Source organism: Symphalangus syndactylus, chromosome 8 (assembly GCF_028878055.3).
Source record: "Symphalangus syndactylus isolate Jambi chromosome 8, NHGRI_mSymSyn1-v2.1_pri, whole genome shotgun sequence".
In the NCBI taxonomy this organism is placed as follows: domain Eukaryota; kingdom Metazoa; phylum Chordata; class Mammalia; order Primates; family Hylobatidae; genus Symphalangus; species Symphalangus syndactylus.
The window spans coordinates 72,510,484-72,530,211 of record NC_072430.2 but is presented as its reverse complement, the minus strand read 5'-3'; the positions used below and the strand labels follow the sequence as shown (position 1 = coordinate 72,530,211).

Genomic DNA, 19,728 nt, shown 5'->3' with positions numbered 1-19,728 from the left:
TTTAAAATTTCCATTTGGTTCTTATGTCTTCTATTTCTTTGTGTAGATTTTCTATTCTTTCATTTGTTGTATGCATATTTATAATTGTTTAATTATAATATATTTATAATTGAAGCATTTTTATTATGTCTACATTAAAACCTTTGTCAGATAATTACAAGATTTGTGTCATCTTGGTGCTAGCATCTGTTGCTGTTACGGGATCCTTGGGGTGTCCATTTTCTGGCCTGAAACCTCTGGCCAGTGGTGCCTTTGCCTGAGTTTTGCTCAGGCCTGCTGGGCTCATTCTGCCCACTTGGATTTGCAGGCTGCACTCAGCTCACACTACCAGCATGGATCCCACATCCGCCAAGGGTGAGTCAGGCACGGAGTGGTGAGGGGTATGTGAGTAAGCATGGGGTCCAGCCACTGCTGCAGTCAGACGTGCTAGCTGCTGCAGTGGGGCTGGCAGCTCCGGGTGCTGGCAAGGGCCCTGGCTCTCTGTGAGGCTGTAGCTGGACCAGGCGCACTGCAAGCAGCTTCCCTGGCTAGCACCAGGAAATGCAGTGGTGTCTGGAAGTTTGGAGACACCAGGCACTGCAGGACCCCAAAGAGGGAGTCACAGTCCTGGCTTGGGGAGCTCCCAGGTCTGGGCTCCCTGTGGAGTCACAGCTCTTCTCTCCTTCTCTTCACCTGCAACGTGGCAAGCAAGGGGCATGTTTCAGCCCTGTTTGTGTTATAGCTCTTTTAGCTCCACCATTCAGTGGGGCCGGAGTTCTTGTCCTGTGACCAGGAAGAATGAGGCATGCAGACAAGTGGAGGGTGAGCAAGATGAAGAGGAGCTTTACTGAGCAATAGACAACTTACCGGAGACCCACAGTGGGGTCTGCAGCCAGGGTGCCCCAACAGTGTTCAGCTCCTAGTAGAGAGGAGGCACTAAAGTGGGTTTCTCCTCTCTGCAAGCAAGTCTTCCAGTCCTCTTCCCAGCTCTCAGTAGAGAGGAGGACTTGGAGTGGGTAGCTCCTCTCTGCAGCTGGTTGTCCTGTCCTCTGCTCAGCTCTGGCTGAACCCAGGGCTTTTATGGATTCATAAAAGCCCTCAGAGGGGAGGAAGTGTGCACTATTGGTCCATGGACAGCCATGGGTGACTGGGAAAAGGCATCATAAGTTCCCACTCCATGGGAATGGCAGCCCAGTCTCCAGTCCTCCTTGGCCTAAAGGTGGGGTCTCACCAGGGACCCATCCCCTTCTACCCAGGAATCTGTCTGTCTCCTGCTGTCATTTATGGTATCCTCCCAGACTTTGCTCTGAGATGGGAAGGGGGAACAGCAGGGAGAAGCCAGGAAGTGAGAGCAGGTGCTTCCAAGCCTGCGAGGGCAAGGGGGGCATTCCCGGGCCCGCAAGAGTGCAGGGATGTCTGAGTCTCCAGCCAGGGTTTGGGTGGCGGCAGCTGCGTGTGAAGGTGGGGGGAGGGGTGACAGGACTCCTGCCTGCTCTTCTGAGTGGGAGGCCCAGGTCTGCAGCTGCAGTTTTGGTGGCTGCAGCTGTGCCTTGGAGGACAGGGATCCTGCCTGCTCCCAGCCCCGAAAGAGCGCAGTGAGGCTCGGATCTTCAGCCACAACTTGTGCAGCTGCAGCTCCGCCCAAGAGGGCAGGGCTCCTGTTTCCTCCATGAAGTGGGAGGCCGGGTCTGCAGCCACAGTTTGAGTAGCCGCAGAGGCACCGAGGGACCTCCTGCCCCAACTCAGAAGGGGTGGGGCTCCCGCTTGTTTCCTCCGGCTCCACTAAGCACGCAGCCCCAGGTGCCTCAGTGCTGCAGCTGGTGTGATGGTAGTGGCAGGCCATCTGGAGCAGCCGCTGCCATCATTGCCTCATTCAAATTGAGGTTTTTCTGGGTTCTTGGTATGACAAGTGATTTTTTTTTTAATTGTATCTTGGACATACTGGTATTATTATTATTATTATTTTTTTTTTGAGACGAAGTCTCTCTCTGTCACCCAGGCTGGAGTGCAGTGGCGCGATCTCGGCTCATTGCAAGCTCCGCCTCCCGGGTTCACGCCATTCTCCTGCCTCAGCCTCTCCGAGTAGCTGGGACTACAGGCGCCTGCCACCACGCCCGGCTAATTTTTTGTATTTTTAGTAGAGACGGGGTTTCACCGTGGTCTCGATCTCCTGACTTCGTGATCCGCCCGCCTCGGCCTTCCAAAGTGCTGGGATTACAAGCGTGAGCCACCACGCCCGGCCGGATATACTGGTATTATTTTATGATTTTCTGGATCTTATTGAAATTTTATATTTTAGCAGGCCTCCACTGACACCTTGCTAGTGGAGGAAGGAAGGGGACACCATCTTGGTATTTCTTTTTTTTTTTTTGAGACAGAGTCTTGCTCTGTTGCACAGGCTGGAGTGCAGTGGCAAGATCTTGCTTCACTGCAACCTCCGCCTCCCTGGTTCAAGAGATTCTCCTGCCTTAGCCTTGCGAGTAGCTGGGATTACAGATGCCCACCACCACACCTGGCTAATTTTTGAAGTTTTAGTAGAGATGGGGTTTCACCATGTTGGCCAGACTGGTCTTGAAATCCTGACCTCAGGTGATCCACCTGCCTCAGCCTCCCAAAAGTGCTGGGATTACAGGCATGAGCCACCATGTGGAGCCTGGACACCATCTTGTTACCACTGGGTGGAGGTGGAAGTCCACCTTCCTCCCCTAGCCTCTGCTGACATGAGGAAAGCTGCCTCATTTCTGCTGGGTAGGAGTAGAAATTTAGACACCCGATTCAGCCTCCACTGCTACCACCGGTATAGGGAGCGGGGCACTGTTGCTGCCAGGCAGGGGTGGAAATCTAGACACCCAGCTCAGCTTCTGTGGACACTGCAGGAAGGGAGAATGGTGCTTCATTATTGCTAGGTAAGGTGGAAGTATAGGCTCCTCATTCAGCTCTGACTGCAGTTTTTGCCATGAAATTTGGCTGGAGTAGTGTAAATGTTGTCAAAAGATTTTCTCTCCTACTAGGTCACCCATTTTCCAGTTCTTTGGCTGGAGAAAGAATTGGGGTTTGGGGGACAGTTTTATCTGCCATATATTTATCAGCTGGCAATTTTAAAAAACAAGCTGCTGGGATTTTAAGTGGGATTGTAAAAGCAAAATGGAATAAATCTTTAGAATTCTGATTCTTCCAATATATGAAAATGTTATAACTCTCCATTTGTTTAGGTCTTTAATTGTTTTAATATTATTTACTTGCTTTTAGCATACAGATCTTCCACATCTTTCATTAGAATTAATTTATTTTGGATACTGATGTAAATGCTATAATTTAAGATAACTTATTTTCCAATTATTTGTTTTTTAACAATAATTTATTTTTATGTGTTGATTTTGTATTCGGGTCCTGCCAAATTTATGTTAATTCTGTAGATTCATTTTGAGGTTTTTTTATTTTTTTATTTTTATTTATCTATTTTTTTGAGATGAAGTCTCCCTCTGTTGTCAGGCTGGAGCGCAGTGGCCCTATCTCATCTCGCTGCAACCTCTGCCTCCCGGGTTCAAGTGATTCTCCTGCTTCAGCCTCCTGAGTAGCTGAGACTACAGGCACCCGACACCACACCCAGCTAATTTTTGTATTTTTAGTAGAGACGGGGTTTCACTGTGTTGGCCAGGCTGGTCTCGAACTCCTGACCTCATGATCCACCCGCCTCGGCCTCCCAAAGTGCTAGGATTACAGGCATGAGCCACCGCTCCCGGCCTCATTTTGAGTTTTTTATGTTGTCTGTGAATAATGAAAATTTTGTTTCTTCTTTTCCAGTACTTACATACTTATTCCTTATTGCCTCATTGCACGTTGTTAAATATAAATTGTCCAGTTTAATGTTGAATCAAAACAGTGACAGAGGATAAACTCATTTTATTCCATATCTCACGGGGAAAGCTTTTTTTTTTTTTTTTGAGACGTGGTCTCGCTCTGTAGCCCAGGCTGGGGTGCAGTGGCACAATCTCGGCTCACTGCAACCTCCGCCTCCTAGGTTCAAGCGATTCTCCCGCCTCAGCCTCCTGAGTAGCTGGGACTACAGGCGCCCACCACCACACCAGGTATTTTTTTTTTTTTTTTTTTTTTTTTTTTTGAGATGGAGTCTCCCTCTGTCGCCCAGGCTGGAGTGCAGTGGCGCAATCTCGGCTCACTGCAAGCTCTGCCTCCCGAGTTCACGCCGTTGTCCTGCCTCAGCCTTCCGAGTAGCTGGGACTACAAGCGCCCGCCACCGTGCCCAGCTAATTTTTTGTATTTTTAGTAGAGACGGGGTTTCACCATGTTAGCCAGGATGGTCTCGATCTCCTGACCTCATGATCCTCCTGCCTTGGCCTCCCAAAGTGCTGAGATTACAGGCGTGAGCCACCGCACCTGGCTAGTGGGAAAGCTTTTAATATTTGGCAATAAATATTTTGTTTGCTATGCTTTTTTATAGTAATCTTTTCTCATATTAAGGAAATACTCTTTCATCACTACTTAAAAAGGTTTCTAAAAAAGTTTTTATTTATTTTGTTTCTATCGCTGCTGAACAAATTCATAGCAAAGATTTTTTTTTAAATCCTGAATGGGTATAGCATTTTATCAAATGCTTATTCTCCATCAATTGTGACAACTGCATTTTTATCCTTTAATTTAAATGTTAAATCAACTTCATATTTTTGGAATAAACTCAACATCATATAACATTTACCCTTTTATAGATTGCTGGATTTGTCTTGCTAATATTTTATTTAGAATTTTTGTGTCTATGTTTACGAGAGCAATTGACCTATAGGTTTCTTTCCTTTTAATGTTCTTTTCCAGGTTTTGGTATCAAGGTTATGCTGGCCTCTTAGTATGAATTGGGCAGTATTTTCTCTCTTTCTAATCCCTGGAAGATTTTGTGTAATATAAATATTATTTATTCTTTAAATGTTTGGGAATTTTTACTTTTTTTTCTTTTAATTTTTCTTTCATGACGCAGACTTCAGGGGGTCCTAAGAACATGTTCCCCTAGTTTTTTTTTTTTTTTTTTGAGATGGAGTTTCACTCTTTCGCCCAGGCTGGAGTGGAGTGGCGCAATCTTGGCTCATTGCAACCTCCTCCCGCTGGGTTCAAGCGATTCTCCTGCCTCAGCCTCCAGAGTAGCTGGGATTAAAGGCGCCCACCGTCACGACAGGCTAATTTTTGTATTTTTAGTAGAGAAGGGGTTTTGCCACATTGGCCAGTCTGGTCTTGAACTCCTGACCTCAGGTGATCCACCCGCCTTGGCCTCCCAAAGTGCTAGGATTACAGGTGTGAGCCACCGGGCCCAGCCCTCCCCTGGAAATTTTAATGATAAACCTACCAGGACCTAGAGGTTTTTTGTAAGTTTTTTTTGTTTTTGTTTTTGTTTTTTAGACAGATCTCACTCTGTTGGGCAGGCTGGAATGCAGTGGTGCAATCCTGGCTTACTGCACCCTCTACCTTCTGGGCTCAGGTGGTCCTCCCACCTCAGCCTCCTAAGTAGCTAGGGCTCCAAGTGACCGCCACCATGCCTTGCTCATTTTTTGATTTTTTGTAGAGATGAGGTCTTAACTGCATTGCCCAGCCTGGTCTCAAACTCCTGGGCTCAAGCAATCCTACTGCCTTGGCCTCCCAAAGTGCTGGGATTACAGGTGTGAACCACTTTTCCTGGCCTGTAAGGAACTTTTAGATAAAAGATTTAAATCTTTATTAGGTATAGGATTATTCAAATTATCAGTTTACTTGTCTGTTTTGGTAAGTTATGTTTTTCAAGAATTTTTAAATATTTTAATTAAATTCTAAATGACATAATGTTGATAGTGTTCTTTTATCTTTGTAATCTTTGTAGCATCTTATTGCCATTGTGATTGATTGATTGATTTAACAGTGAAGAATTGTGATTTAATTTGGACTCAGGCTATATAGTAGTTTATTACTTAATTTCTATGCAGTTGAGGATTTTATAGTTATCTTGGTGATGTACAGCTCAATTTCACAGTATTCATGAAGAGAACATAGTCTGTATTATTTCAATCCTTTGAAATTTTTGGAGACTTGCCACAACAGATAGATGTATGCTCTATTTTGGTAAATATCCATAAATCTTGAAAAGAACATATATTCTAAGATGTATTAGATGCAGTGTTCTATATATGTCAATTATGTCAAGTTTATTAATTGTGCTGTTCATATCTCTATATCCTTACCAATATTTTTGTCAGATTGTCCTATCAATCTATCGTTTTCCAAGGGAGAGGTGTTAGACTCCTCAACTATGATTGAAATTTTGTCTATTTCTCCTTTATGTCTGGTCGGGTTTTGCTTTATATGTGTTTGAGGTTATGTTATTAAATGTATATGGTTTTATGATAACTATATCCTTCTGTTTGATTGGCCCCTTGGTCATTATCAAACGTCCTTCTTTGTCTCTAGTATTGCTCTTCCCCTTTATGTCTACTATGATTGATATGAGCATAGCTACACTAGCATTCTTTTGGTTAATGTATGCATTATATATATATATATACATTTCATTCTTTTACTTTCAATCTTTTCCCTTATATTTTAGATGCAGTTTACAAAAGAAATGCAGGATACATGTTTGATCCTTTCCTTTTTTTTCTTTTGCTAGTTTTCAAGATATTAAATGCATTTCCTATTATCATCCACATCTGACCATGGTAGCGAGCACCCCTTGACTCTGACCAACCCTGAACAGGGTTGACCCGAGAACCAACAGGATATTGCAAAAATAACTACGTGTGCCTTCTGAGACTTCCAAGGTCATAAAATACATTGTTACTTTCTATGTAGGGAGGCAGCCCTCATGTCATGAGAATACTCAGCCCTGTGGAGGAAAGCTGAGGCCTCCTGCTGACAGCACTGACACCAGCCATATGTGTAAGTTATCTTCTAAGCATATCCTTCCTGTTTTCAATTGGCTGCAGCCCCGGTTGACAACTTAACTGCAACCCCATGAGACAGCCAAGGCACAATTTCCTAACTATATGCTCCCAAATTTCTGATTCATAGAAAACTGTGTGAAATAGTAAACGTTTATTGGTTTTATTGTTTGTTTTTTTTTGAGATGGAGTCTTGCTCTGTTGCCCAGGCTAGAGTGCAGTGGTGCGATCTCAGCTCACTGCAACCTCTGCCTCCTGGGTTCAAGCGATTCTCCTGCCTCCCTCCTGAGTAGCTGGGACTACAGGCACCCAGCTAATTTTTGTATTTTTAGTAGAGACGGGGTTTCGCTATATTGGCTGGGCTGATCTCAAACTCCTGAACTCAGGATGACCTGCCTTCCTCAGCCTCTCAAAGTGCCGGGATTACAGGCATAAGGCCAATGTTTTATTGTTTTTTAAAAGCTGTTAACTTCTAGGGCAATTTATTACATGGTAATAAGTAACTAATACAGATTTTGGTACATGGATGTGAGATGCTGCCATAGTAAAAATCTAAAAAGTTGGAGTGGCATTCATAGTGGGAGGAAGCTGCAAGAACTTTCAGGAAAGTGTCACTGAAAGCCTAAAATTTCTTGAGGAGACTGTTAGTTAAATTCTGATAGCCTTTGAGAAGGCTACAAGTGTGCACTTAAAGAAACATGAGGAAGGTGTTACTGAGAACTGGAGACCAGTTTAAAGCTCATAGGAATGTGCTTGCCTCTTTTAGTATTTTGGTGTTATCTACAGAAGAACTTCTGAGAATAATGTCTTTTTGATCAGAATCAGGCTGATGAATTTCAGAAACAGTTGGAGTTTACATACATAGAGACATTAAATCTTGACAGAGATATTTAGCATTACTGGAAACATTGAATTGAACCCACAGACTTGTCTTCTTACTCTATTGTAAGATCGTAATAATTGGGAGAAATCAAAAGTATCTACAAATTTAGTTCAGGCAAATCCTGAACAAGAGGTTTTGGCAAAGAAGTCACCTCAAACTAAAAAGAAAAAGAAGTCTTTCAACTCCCAGAAGACAGAATAGAATAAAACAGTGTAATATCTCAGTGACATTTTAGAGAATGCATCTATTGAATTATTCCTAGATGCAAATAAATTGTCCACACCCAGAGTAGAACAAGTTGCACAAAGAAATAATTCAGAACTTGAGCTGACATAAGCTGTGGAAAATTCTTTTCTAGCACAAGATGTGCAAACTGTTACAGTGAAACAGAAATGTGGAAAATCACAGCCAAGCTGTGCTCCGAAAGAACGCTCATGTCTAATATAGCCAGTGTACAAGATTATAGTAACCAAAACAACATGGTATAAAAATAGACACACAGATCAATGGAACAGAATAGGGAACCCGGTAATAAAGCCATATACTCATAGCCAACTGATTTTTGACAAAGTTGACAAAAACATACACTGAGAAAAGGACGCTCTTCAATAAATGGTACTGGTATTTTTTTTTTTTTTTTTTTTTTTTTTTTTTTTTTTTAGGACACAGTTTCACTCTATTGCCTAGGCTGCAACCTCTGTCTCGTGGGTTGAAGAGATTCTTGTGCCTCAGCCTCCCAAGTAGCTGGGATTACAAGTGTGCGCCACCACATCTGGCTAATTTTTGTATTTTTAGTAGAGACGGGGTTTCACCACGTTGGCCAGGCTGGTCTACTCTCCTGAGTAGCTGGGATTATAGGTGCCTGCCACCAAGCCTGGCCAATTTTTTGTATTTTTAATGGAAATGGGGTTTCACTATGTTGGCCAGACTGGTCTTGAACTCCTGACCTCGTGATATGCCTGTCTCGGCCTGCCAAAGTGCTGGGATTACAGGTGTGAGCCACCACATGCGGCTAGGAACATTTTATATATATATGTAGTGTACACACCATGGAAGACACACACATGTATATACACACACACGCACCTACATAACATATATGTATCTGTTATAAATACATATATATTGTGTATATATATACACACACACATATATACATACATACACACACCATGGAGTATATACATACACATGTAGATATGTTATATATACATACACATGTAGATATGTTATATATACATACACATGTAGATATGTTATATATACATACACATGTAGATGTTATATATACATACACATGTAGATATGTTATATATACATACACATGTAGATATGTTATATATACATATATATATAAAACGTGTGCATGTGTGTGTATACACACATACCATAGAATACTAATCAGCCATAAAAAAGAATATAATCATGTTTTTGCAGCAACATGAATGGAACTGGAGACCATTATCTTAAGTGAAATAACTCAGTACCAGAAAGTCAAATACTACATGTTCTCACTTATAAGTGGGAGCTAAATAATGTGTACACATGGACATAGTGAAATAATAGACATTGAAGACTGGAAAGGTGGGGAGGGTACCAGAGAGTGAGGGATGAGAAATTAACTAATGGGTACAATGTACACTATTCAAGTGATGGCTACACCAAAAGCCCAGACATCACTGCTATGTAATGTATCCATGTAACAATATTGCACTTGTACCCCTTAAACTATAAAAATAAACGGAAAAAACTAGAAAAATATGGATTCTTGTCACCTAGTGGCAAAAAGTTTAGCACCACTATAATCTGCAGTAAAATGGAAGGTAGAAAAGGTATCTAGTGAAACGGGTGATCTAAGAAGGTTTTCAGGTTGGATGTTAAAAGCATTTCCTGATTCTTCTAGCTTCTTAGAGTAAAATATGAGAGAAGAGAGATAATATATAGAAAAGACCTTATATAAAACAGTCTTTTTTTTTTTAAACAAAAAGGAGCAATAATTCGTGGGTCAAAAAATGTCTAGCATCTACAGATGGCAAGTAAAGCTAACACTAACAAATGACAAGTGGGATTCCATCCAACAGCAGCAGAATACACATTCTTCTCAACCACATATGGAACATTCTCTAGGATAGATCATATGTTACACCACAAAATGAGTTTGAACAGATTTAAGAAGACTCAAATTATATCAAGTATCTTTTTTGACCATAATGATATGAAAGCGACAGTCAGCAGAGTAAACAGACAACCCACAGAGTGGGAGAAAATCTTCACAATCTATACATCTGACAAAGGACTAAAATCCAGAATCTACAAGGAGCTCAAATTAGCAAGAAAAAACAAACAATCCCATCAAAAAGTGGGCCAAGGACATGAATAGACAATTCTCAAAAGAAGATATACAAACGGCCAACAAACCTATGAAAAAATGCTCAATATCACTAAGGATCAGGTAAATGCAAATTAAAACCCCAATGCGATACCACCTTACTCCTGCAGTAATGGCCATAATTAAAAAATCAAAAAATAATAGATGTAGGTGTGGATGCAGTGAAAAGGGAACACTTTTACACTGCTGGTAGGATTGTAAACTAGTACAACCACTGTGGAAAACAGTGTGTGGAGATTCCTTAAAGAACTAAAAGTAGAATTATCATTTGATCCAGCAATCTCACTTCTAGGTATCTACCCAGAGGAAAAGAAGTCATTATACAAAACAGATACTTGCACACACATGTTTATAACAGCACAATTCACAATTGCAAAAATAAGGAACCAGCCCAGATGCCCATCAGTCAAAGAGTGGATAAAGAAATTGTCGTATATATATACATGATGGAATACTACTCAGCCATAAAAAGGAATAAATTAATGGCATTCAAAGCAATCCTGGACAGAACTGGAGACTATCATTCTAAGTGAAGTAACTTAGGGATGGAAAACCAAACATCATATGTTCTCACTCATAAGTGGGAGCTAAACTTTGAGGATGCAAAGGCATAAGAATGATACAATGGACTTTGGGGACTCGAGGGAAAGGGTGGGAGGGGGGTGATGGATAAAAGACTACAAATAGGGTTCAGTGTATACTGCTCGGGTGATGGGTGCACCAAAATCTCACAAATCACCACTAAAGAACTTACTCATGTAACCAAACACCACCTGTTCCCCAAAAATCTATGAAAATAAATTTTTTTAAGAAAAGAAACTAGAAATCAATAACAGGGGATTTCAGAAAATTCACAACTATGTGGAAATTCAACAACGTGCTCCTGAGCAACCAATGGGTCGAAGAAGAAATTAAAAGGGAAATTTAGAAATATCCTTCCTGTTTGAAAAACCCAGTCTCTGAAAATCTTGACACAAATGAAAATGGATGCAAAACATACCAGCCCTTATAAGGTGCAGCAAAAGCAACTCTAAGAGGGAAATTTATAGCAATAAATGCCTACATCAAAAAAGAAGAAAGATCCCAAATAAACAACCTAATATTGCACTTCAAGGAACTAGAAAAAGAAAAACAAATTAAGCCCTAAGTTAGTAGAAGGAAGGAAAAAATAAAGATTAGAGCAAAATAAATGAAATAGTGACTAGAGAAACAATAAGAAATATCAACAATTTTGGATTGGTTTTTTTTTTTTTTTGGCCAGGCAAGGTGGTTCACGCCTGTAATCCCAGCACCTTGGGAGGCTGAGGTGGGTGGATTGCTTGAGCTCAGGAGTTTGAGACCAGCCTGGGCAACACGGCGAAACCCCGTCTCTACAAAATAATACAAAAATTATCCAGGTGTGGTGGCATGTGCCTATGGTCCCAGCTACTCAAGAGGCTGAGGTAGGAGGATAGCTTGAACCCAGGAGGTGGAGGTTGTAGTGAGCTGAGATTGTGCCACTGCACTCCAGTCTGGGTGACACAGAGAGACCCTGTCTTAAAAAAAAAAAAAAAAAAAAAAGTTGATTTAAAAAAAGAAAGATATAATCAACAACTTTTTCAAGAACCTACAAGTGTGAAAAACTAGAAGCAGAGAGTAGCGTGGTGGTTACCAGAACCTGTGAGGTGGAGGGATTGGGGAGATGTTGGTCAAAGGACACAAAATTTTATCTGGACAGGAGGAAAATATTCAAGACATCTATTGTATATCGTGGTGACTATATATATATTTTTTTTTTTTTTTTTTTTTGAGACGGGGTCTCGCTCTTTCACCCAGGCTGGAGTGCAGTGGCGCGATCTCGGCTCACTGCAGGCTCCGCCCCCCGGGGTTCCGCCATTCTCCTGCCTCAGCCTCCCGCGTAGCTGGGACTACAGGCGCCCGCCACCACGCCCGGCTAATTTTTTGTATTTTTAGTAGAGACGGGGTTTCACCATGTTAGCCAGGATGGTCTCAATCTCCTGACCTCGTGATCCGCCCGCCTCGGCCTCCCAAAGTGCTGGGATTACAGGCGTGAGCCACCGCGCCCGGCTCGTGGTGACTATAGTTAATAACAATATATTGTATATTTGAAAATTGTTAAGACAATAGATTTTAAGTATTCTAGCCACAAAAAATGATAAGTATATGAGGTAGTGAATATGTTAAATAGCTTGATTTAGCCATTCCACAATATATACATATATCAAAACATTATGTTGTACATCATAAATACATATACTTTTTAGTAGTCAATTTTTAAAAAACAGCAAGTAGGAAATATTAAATTTAGGGTACTTTTAGGAAAACTGTCTAAAGATGAAGCTTAGAGTGATGGTAAAATCTTTTTTTTTTTTTTTTTTTTTTTTTTTTTTTTTTCTTGAGACGGAGTCTCGCTTTGTCGCCCAGGCTGGAGTGCAGTGGCGCAATCTCGGCTCACTGCAAGCCCCGCCTCCCGGGTTCACGCCATTCTCCTGCCTCAGCCTCTCCGAGTAGCTGGGACTACAGGCGCCCGCCACCACGCCCGGCTAATTTTTTTGTATTTTTTAGTAGAGACGAGGTTTCACCGCGGTCTCGATCTCCTGACCTCGTGATCCGCCCGCCTCGGCCTCCCAAAGTGCTGGGATTACAAGCGTGAGCCACCGCGCCCAGCCGGTAAAATCTTTTAAGACACAAATTTATTTATGCTAAGTAAGGGATATGAGAAATTAACTGCATAAAGATACCTGCATAAAGAAGACACAGCAGTACTCTATCAATGTGACAATTATTCTTGGCTTTCAAATCTTCACAAAGATATTCAGCTGCCTGTGATAATCTGATTGAAGTGAAAATTCCATTCCATCCTTAATAAAGTTTTCTTTCATAGGGTTTGTTTTATCTCTGCCTAGTCATACCAGCTCTTTTAATAAAGCCTCAGAATATTTCTGAATGTTTACTGTGAGGCAAGTTACATCTGAAATAAATGTTTTATCATCATAGAGGAAGCAGATTTCAGGTCTGCTTGGGGAAATTCTGCAAACATAATGGCACAGGAAAGCTGAACATGAAGGAATAGGAAAAGATGTGTCATTCAAATACTCACCAAAATAGGCCAGGTGTGGTGGCACACATCTGTAATCCCAACACTTTGGGAGGCCGAGGTGGGCGGATCACCTGAGGTCAGGAGTTCAAGACCAGCCTGGCCAATATGGCAAAACCCTGTCTCTACTAAAAATACAAAAATTAGTCAGATGTGGTGCTACACGCCTGTAATCCCAACTATTCGGGACGCTGAGACAAGAGAATTGCTTGAACCCAGAAGGCGGAGGTTACAGTGAGCTGAGATCGCGCCACTGCACTCCAGCCTGGAGACAGAGCAAGACTCCCTCTAAAAACAAAAACAAACAAACAATAAAACCTAACCAAAATAAAGCTAGTGTAGCAATATTAACATAAGACAAAATATAACTTATCATGAAAATCATTACTGAGAAATCAGTAAGAGATAGACTTCTGGCATGACAGCATGAGGCACTCTGTTGACTTTGTCTTCATTGAAGCTGATGAAAATTATTTAAATGGCCGGGCACAGTGGCTCACGCCTGTAATCCCAGCACTTTGGGAGGCTATGGGCGGATTGCTTGAGGTCAGGAGTTCGAGACCAGCCTGGCTGACATGGTGAAACCCCATCCCTACTAAAAATACAAAAATTAGTGGGGTGTGATGGCACACACCTGTAATCCCAGCTACTCCAGAGGCTAAGGCAGGAGATTCACTTGAACCTGGGAGGCAGAGGTTGCAGTGAGCCAAGATAGTGCCAGTGCACTCCAGCCTGGGAGACAGAGTGAGACTTCGTCTCAAAAATAAAAATAAAAAAAAGAAAATCATTAAAAACATACACACACACACACACACATACACAAACGAGCCATATGAAGCCTCTGGAAATGGTCCTAAGGGTAAGCAGGAAATGAACAAATATCTATTTGAGAAAATGTACACAAGTTTGGTAAGAAAGGTGAGAGTTTGTGGTATTTGAAACAAGACTGCTCTAGAGAGGAGTATTTGATTCCAGACTGCTACAGCCAAGAACACACGCCTCTCTCTCCTCTTCATTTCCAGCCAGTGCTGAACGCTGACTTCACACCAAAAATTAACTCAAAAGAGACCAAAGACTTACATGTAAGGACAAAAACTATAAAACTCTAGAAGAAAACATTTAGCAGGTAAATATTCATGACCCTGAATTTGGCAAAGAATTCTCAGATATGACACCAAGAGCATGAGCAGCAAACGAGAATACAGGTAAATTGGACTTCGTCAAAATGAAAACCCTCGTGCTTCAAAAGACACCATCAAGAAAGTGAAAGACAACTCATATAATGGGAGAAATATTTGTAAACCATCTATATCTGATGAGCGACTTGTATCTAGAATATATAAGAAACTCTTATAAGTCAATAATAGAAAAACACATAATCCAGTTTTAAATGGGCAAAGGATCTGAATAGATATTCCTTCAAATAAAACACACAAATAGCAAACAAAACAAAACAAAACAAAACAAAACGACATGAAAAGATGCTTGACATCACTAGTCATTAGGAACAAGAGTGAGATACTGCTTCATAGCAACTAGGATGGCTAGAATAAGAGTCAGAAAAGAACAAGTGTTGGTGAGGATGTGGAGAAATTAGAACCCTCTTTTTTTTTTTTTTTTGAGATGGAGTCTCGCTCTGTCTCCCAGGCTGGAGTGCAGTGGTGCAATCTCGGCTCACTGCAAGCTCCGCCTCCTGTGTTCATGCCATTCTCCTGCCTCAGCCTCCCGAGTAGCTGGGACTACAGGTGCCCCCCACTACGCCTGGCTAATTTTTTGTATTTTTAGCAGAGATGGGGTTTCACCATGTTAGCCAGGATGGTCTTGATCTCCTGACCTTGTGATCTGCCCGCCTTGGCCTCCCAAAGTGCTGGGATTACAGGCGTGAGCCACCGCGCCCGGCCAGAAACTAGAGCCCTCTTACACTGGTAGTGGGAATTGTAAAATTATGCAGCTGCTTTGAGAAACAGTCTGGCAGTATCTCAAATGATTAAACAGAGTTAGGATATGACCCAGCAATTCCCCTCCTAGGTATACACCCAAGAGAAATGAAAATGTGCACATGGACACTTGGGCATAAATGTTTATAGCTGCATTATTCATACTAGCTAAAAGGATAAAACATCCCAAAGGTCCATATCCTGAAGAATGGATAAACAAGATATGGTATATCCATACAATGGAATCTATCTGGCCATAAAAAGAATGCAATACTGATCCATGCTACAACATGGATGAACCTTGAAAACATTGTGCAGAGTGAAAGAAACCAGCCAGAAAAGACCACAGACTTTATGACTTCATTCAAATGAATGTCCAGAATAGGGAAATCTACAGAGACAGAAAGTCGATAAGTGTTTCTTTAAGGCTGAGGTGGGAGTAGGGGCAGAGGGATAGGAAAGTGACAGCTAAAGGGTATGATGTTTCTCTTTCATGTGATAAAAACGTTCTAAAACTGGCTGTGGTGATGGTTGCACATTTATGTAAATATATTTTAAAAACCATTTCTGAAAAAATTTTTTCTTTCCATCCACGTTGAGTTAATCTAAAAACCATTGTTTTGTACATTTCAAGTGTGTGAATTGTATGATATATGAATTATACCTCAAAGCTGTTTTTACTTTTCTTAAAATTTTTATTTTAGGTTCAAAGATACATGTGCAGGTTTGTTACATTGGTAAACTCGTGTCTTGGGGGTTCTTTTGTACAGATTAGTCACCCAGGTACTAAGCCTAGTACCCAATAGTTATTTTTTCTGATCCTCTTCCTATTCCCACCCTCCACCCTCAAGTAGGCCCCGGTGTCTGTTGTTCTTCTCTTTGTGTCCATGTGTTCTCATCATTTAGCTCCTACTTATAAGTGACAACATGCGGTATTTGGTTTTCTGTTCCTGTGTTAGTTTGCTAAGGATGATGGCCTCCAGCTCCATCTGTGTTCTAGCAAAGGATATCATCTCATTTTTTTTAAATGGCTGCATAGTATTCCATGGTGTATATGTACCACATTTTTTTTATCCAGTCTACCATTGATGGCATTTAGGTTGATTCCATGTCTTTGCTATTGTGAACAGTGCTGCAATGAACATATGCATGCATGTGTCTTTATTGTAGAACGATTTATATTCTTTTGGGTATATACCCAGTAATGGGATTGCTGGGTCAAATGGTTGTCCTGTTTTTAGCTCTTTGAGGAATAGCCACACTGCTTTCCACAATGGTTGAACTAATTTACACACCCAACAACGGTATATAACCATTCCCTTTTCTCCACAACCTTGAAAGCATCTGTTATTTTTTGACTTTTTAATAATAACCATTCTGACTGATGTGAGATGGTATCTCATGGTTTTGATCTGCATTTCTCTAATGATGAGTGATATTAAGCATTTTTTCATATGCTTTTTGGCTACATGTCTTCTTTTAAATATGTCTCTTCATGTCCTTTTCCCACTTTTTAATGGGGCTGTTTGGTTTTTTCTTGTAAATTTAAGATCTTTATAGATGCTGGATATTAGACTTTTGTCAGATGCATAGTTTGCAAATATTTTCTCCAATTACGTATGTTGTCTGTCTCCTCTATTGATAGTGTCTTCTACTGTGCAGAAGCTTTTACCTTTTTGGGTTTTTTTGTTTGTTTGTTTGTTTTTTTGAGACGGAGTCACGCTCTGTCACCCAGGCAGGAGTGCAGTGGCACAATCATGGCTCACGGCAACCTCTGCCTCCTGGGTTCAAGTGATTCTCCTGCCTCAGCCTCCCGAGTGGCTGGGACTACAGGCGCCTGCCACCATGCCCGGCTAATTTTTTTGTATTTTTAGTAGAGACGGGGTTTCACCATGTTGGCCATGCTGGACTCAAACTCCTGACCTCAGGTGATCCGCCCACCTTGGCCTCCCAAAGTGCTGGGATTACAGGCATGAGCCACCACACCCGGCCTGCTATTACCTTTAATTAGACCCTGTTTGTAAGTTTTTTCAATTTTTTTTAAAGAGATAGGGTCTCACTATGTTGGCCAGGTTGGTCTTGAACTCCTGGCCTCAAGTGATCCTCCTACCTCGGCCTCCCAAAGTGCTGGGACTACAGGAATGAGCCACCATGCCCAGCCTCTGTCAGTTTTTGCTGTGATTGCTATTGGTGTCTTTGTCATGAAATCTTTGGCCATTCCTATATCCAGAGTGGTATTGCCTAGTTGTCTTCTAGTGTTTTTATAGTTTTGGGTTTTACATTTAAGTCTTTAATCCATCTTAAGTTAATTTTTGTATATGCTGTAAGGAAGAGGTCCAGTTTCAGTCTTTAGCATATGACTTGTCAGTTAGTTATCCCAGCACCATTTATTAAACAGGGAATCCTTTCCCCATTGCTTGTTTTTGTCAGGTTTGTTGAAGATCAGATGGTTCTAGGTGTGTGGCCTTATTTCTGAGCTCTCTATTCTGTTCCATTGGTCTGTGTGTCTATCAGTACCATGCTGCTTTGGTTACCATAGCCTTGTAAGTATAGTTTGAAATTGGGGAACATGATGCTTTCAGCTTTGTTTTTTTTTTTTTTTTTTTTTTGTTCGTTTGTTTTGTTTTTTGCTTAGAACTGCCTTGGATACTTGGGCTCTTTTTTGGTTCCATATGAATTTTTAAATAATTTTTTCTTGTTCTGTGAAAAATGTCATTGTCAGTTTTATAGGAATAGCATTGAATCTATAAATTGCTTTGGGCAGTATGGCCATTTTAATGATATTGATTCTTCCTATACATGGGCATGGAATGTTTTTCCATTGTTTATATCATCTCTGATTTCCTTGAACAGTGTTTTGTAATTGTCATTGTAGATATCTTTCACCTTCCTGGTTAGCTGTATTCCTAGGTATTTTATTTTTTTCGTGGCAATTGCGAATGGGATTGCATTCCTGATTTGGCTCTTGGTTTTGCTGCTATTGATGTATAGGAGTGCTAGTAATTGTTACACATTGAGTTTGTATCCTGAGACTTTGCTGAAGTTGTTTATCAGCTGAAGGAGCTTTTGGGCCAAAACTGTGGGATTTTCTAGATATAGAATAATGTCATCTGCAAACAAAGGTACTTTGACTTCCTCCCTTCTTATTTGAATGCCCTTTATTTCTTTCTCTTATCTGATTGCTCTGGCCAAGACTTCCAGTACTGTGTTGAATACGAGTGGTGAGAGAGGGCATTCTTGTCTTGTGCTGGTTTCCAAGGAGAATGCTTCTTGCTTTTGCCCATTCAGGAAGATGCTGGCTGTGGGTTTGTCATATGTGGCTCTTATTATTTTGAGTTATGTTCCTTCAATATTTAGTTCATTGAGAGTTTTTAACATGAACGGATGTTGAATTTTATCAAAAGCCTTTTCTGCATCTGTTGAGATAATCATGTGATTTTTCTCTTTAGTTCTGTTTATGTGATGAATCACATTTATTCATTTATATCAATAAATGTGTATGTCGACCCAATCTTGCATCCCAGGGATAAAGCCGACTTCATTGTGATGGATTATCTTTCTGGTGTGCTGCTGGATTCGATTTGCAGTATTTTGTTGAGGATTTTGGCATCAATGTTCATCAAGGATATTGGTCTGAAGTTTTCTTTTATTGTTGTGTCTCTGCCAGGTTTTGGTATCGGGATGATACTGGCCTTATAAAATGAGTTGGAGAGGAGTCTCTCCTCAATTTTTTGGGATAGTTTCAGTAGCAGTGATAGTAGTTCTTCTTTGTATATCTAGTAGAATTTGGCTGTGAATGCATCTAGTCCTGTGCTTTTTTTGTTGGGTAGGCTATTTATTACTGACTCAATTTTGGAGATTGTTATTGTTTTGTTCAGGGAATCAGTTTCTTCCTGGCTCAGTCTTGCAAGGGTGTATGTATCCAGGAATTTATCCATGTCATCTAGGTTTTCTAGTTTGTGTGCATAGAGGTGTTCACAGTAGTCTCTGATGGTTATTTGTATTTCTGTGGGATCAGTGATAGCATCTCTTGTTGTTTCTGCTTTTGTTTATTTGGATCTTCTCTGCTTCTTCTTTATTAGTCTAGCTAGTGGCCTATATATGTTATTTTTTTTTAAAAAACCTAACTCTTGCATTTATTGATCTTTTGAATGGGTTTTTTCATGTCTCAGTCTCCTTCAGTTCAGCTTTGATTTTGGTTATTTCTTGTCTTCTGCTAGGTTTGGGGTTGGTTTGCTCTCACTTCTCCAGTTCTTTTTGTTGTAATGTTAGGTTGTTAATTTGAAATCTTTCTAACTCTTACTTGGGGAGTTCAGTGCTATAAATTTTCCTCTTAACACTGCCTTAGCTGTGTCTGAGAGATTCTGGTACGTTGTATCTTTGTTCTCATTAGTTTCAAATAACTTGATTTCTGCTGTGATTTTATTACTTACCTAAAAGCCATTGAGGACTTTTAATTTCCATTTAATTGCATGGTTTTAGGTGATTTTTTAAAAGTCTTGATTTCTATTTTTATTGCTCTGTGGTCTGAG

General features: G+C 40.9%; 1 protein-coding gene and 1 pseudogene across 1 annotated transcript in view; both read left to right on the top strand.

Annotated features, from left to right (window-relative positions):
* Positions 1–1,786: 1,786 nt before the first annotated feature.
* The window catches only part of ZNF219 (zinc finger protein 219), an 85,738-nt gene continuing 67,796 nt past the window's right edge, over positions 1,787–19,728 (top strand). The window contains exons 1-2 of the mRNA XM_063644685.1: positions 1,787–2,885; positions 6,802–6,888. The gene's annotated coding sequence lies outside the window, so the exon portion shown is untranslated. The remainder of the gene's footprint in view (positions 2,886–6,801; positions 6,889–19,728) is intronic.
* On the top strand, positions 7,589–8,220 carry LOC129488768 (myoneurin-like; annotated as a pseudogene).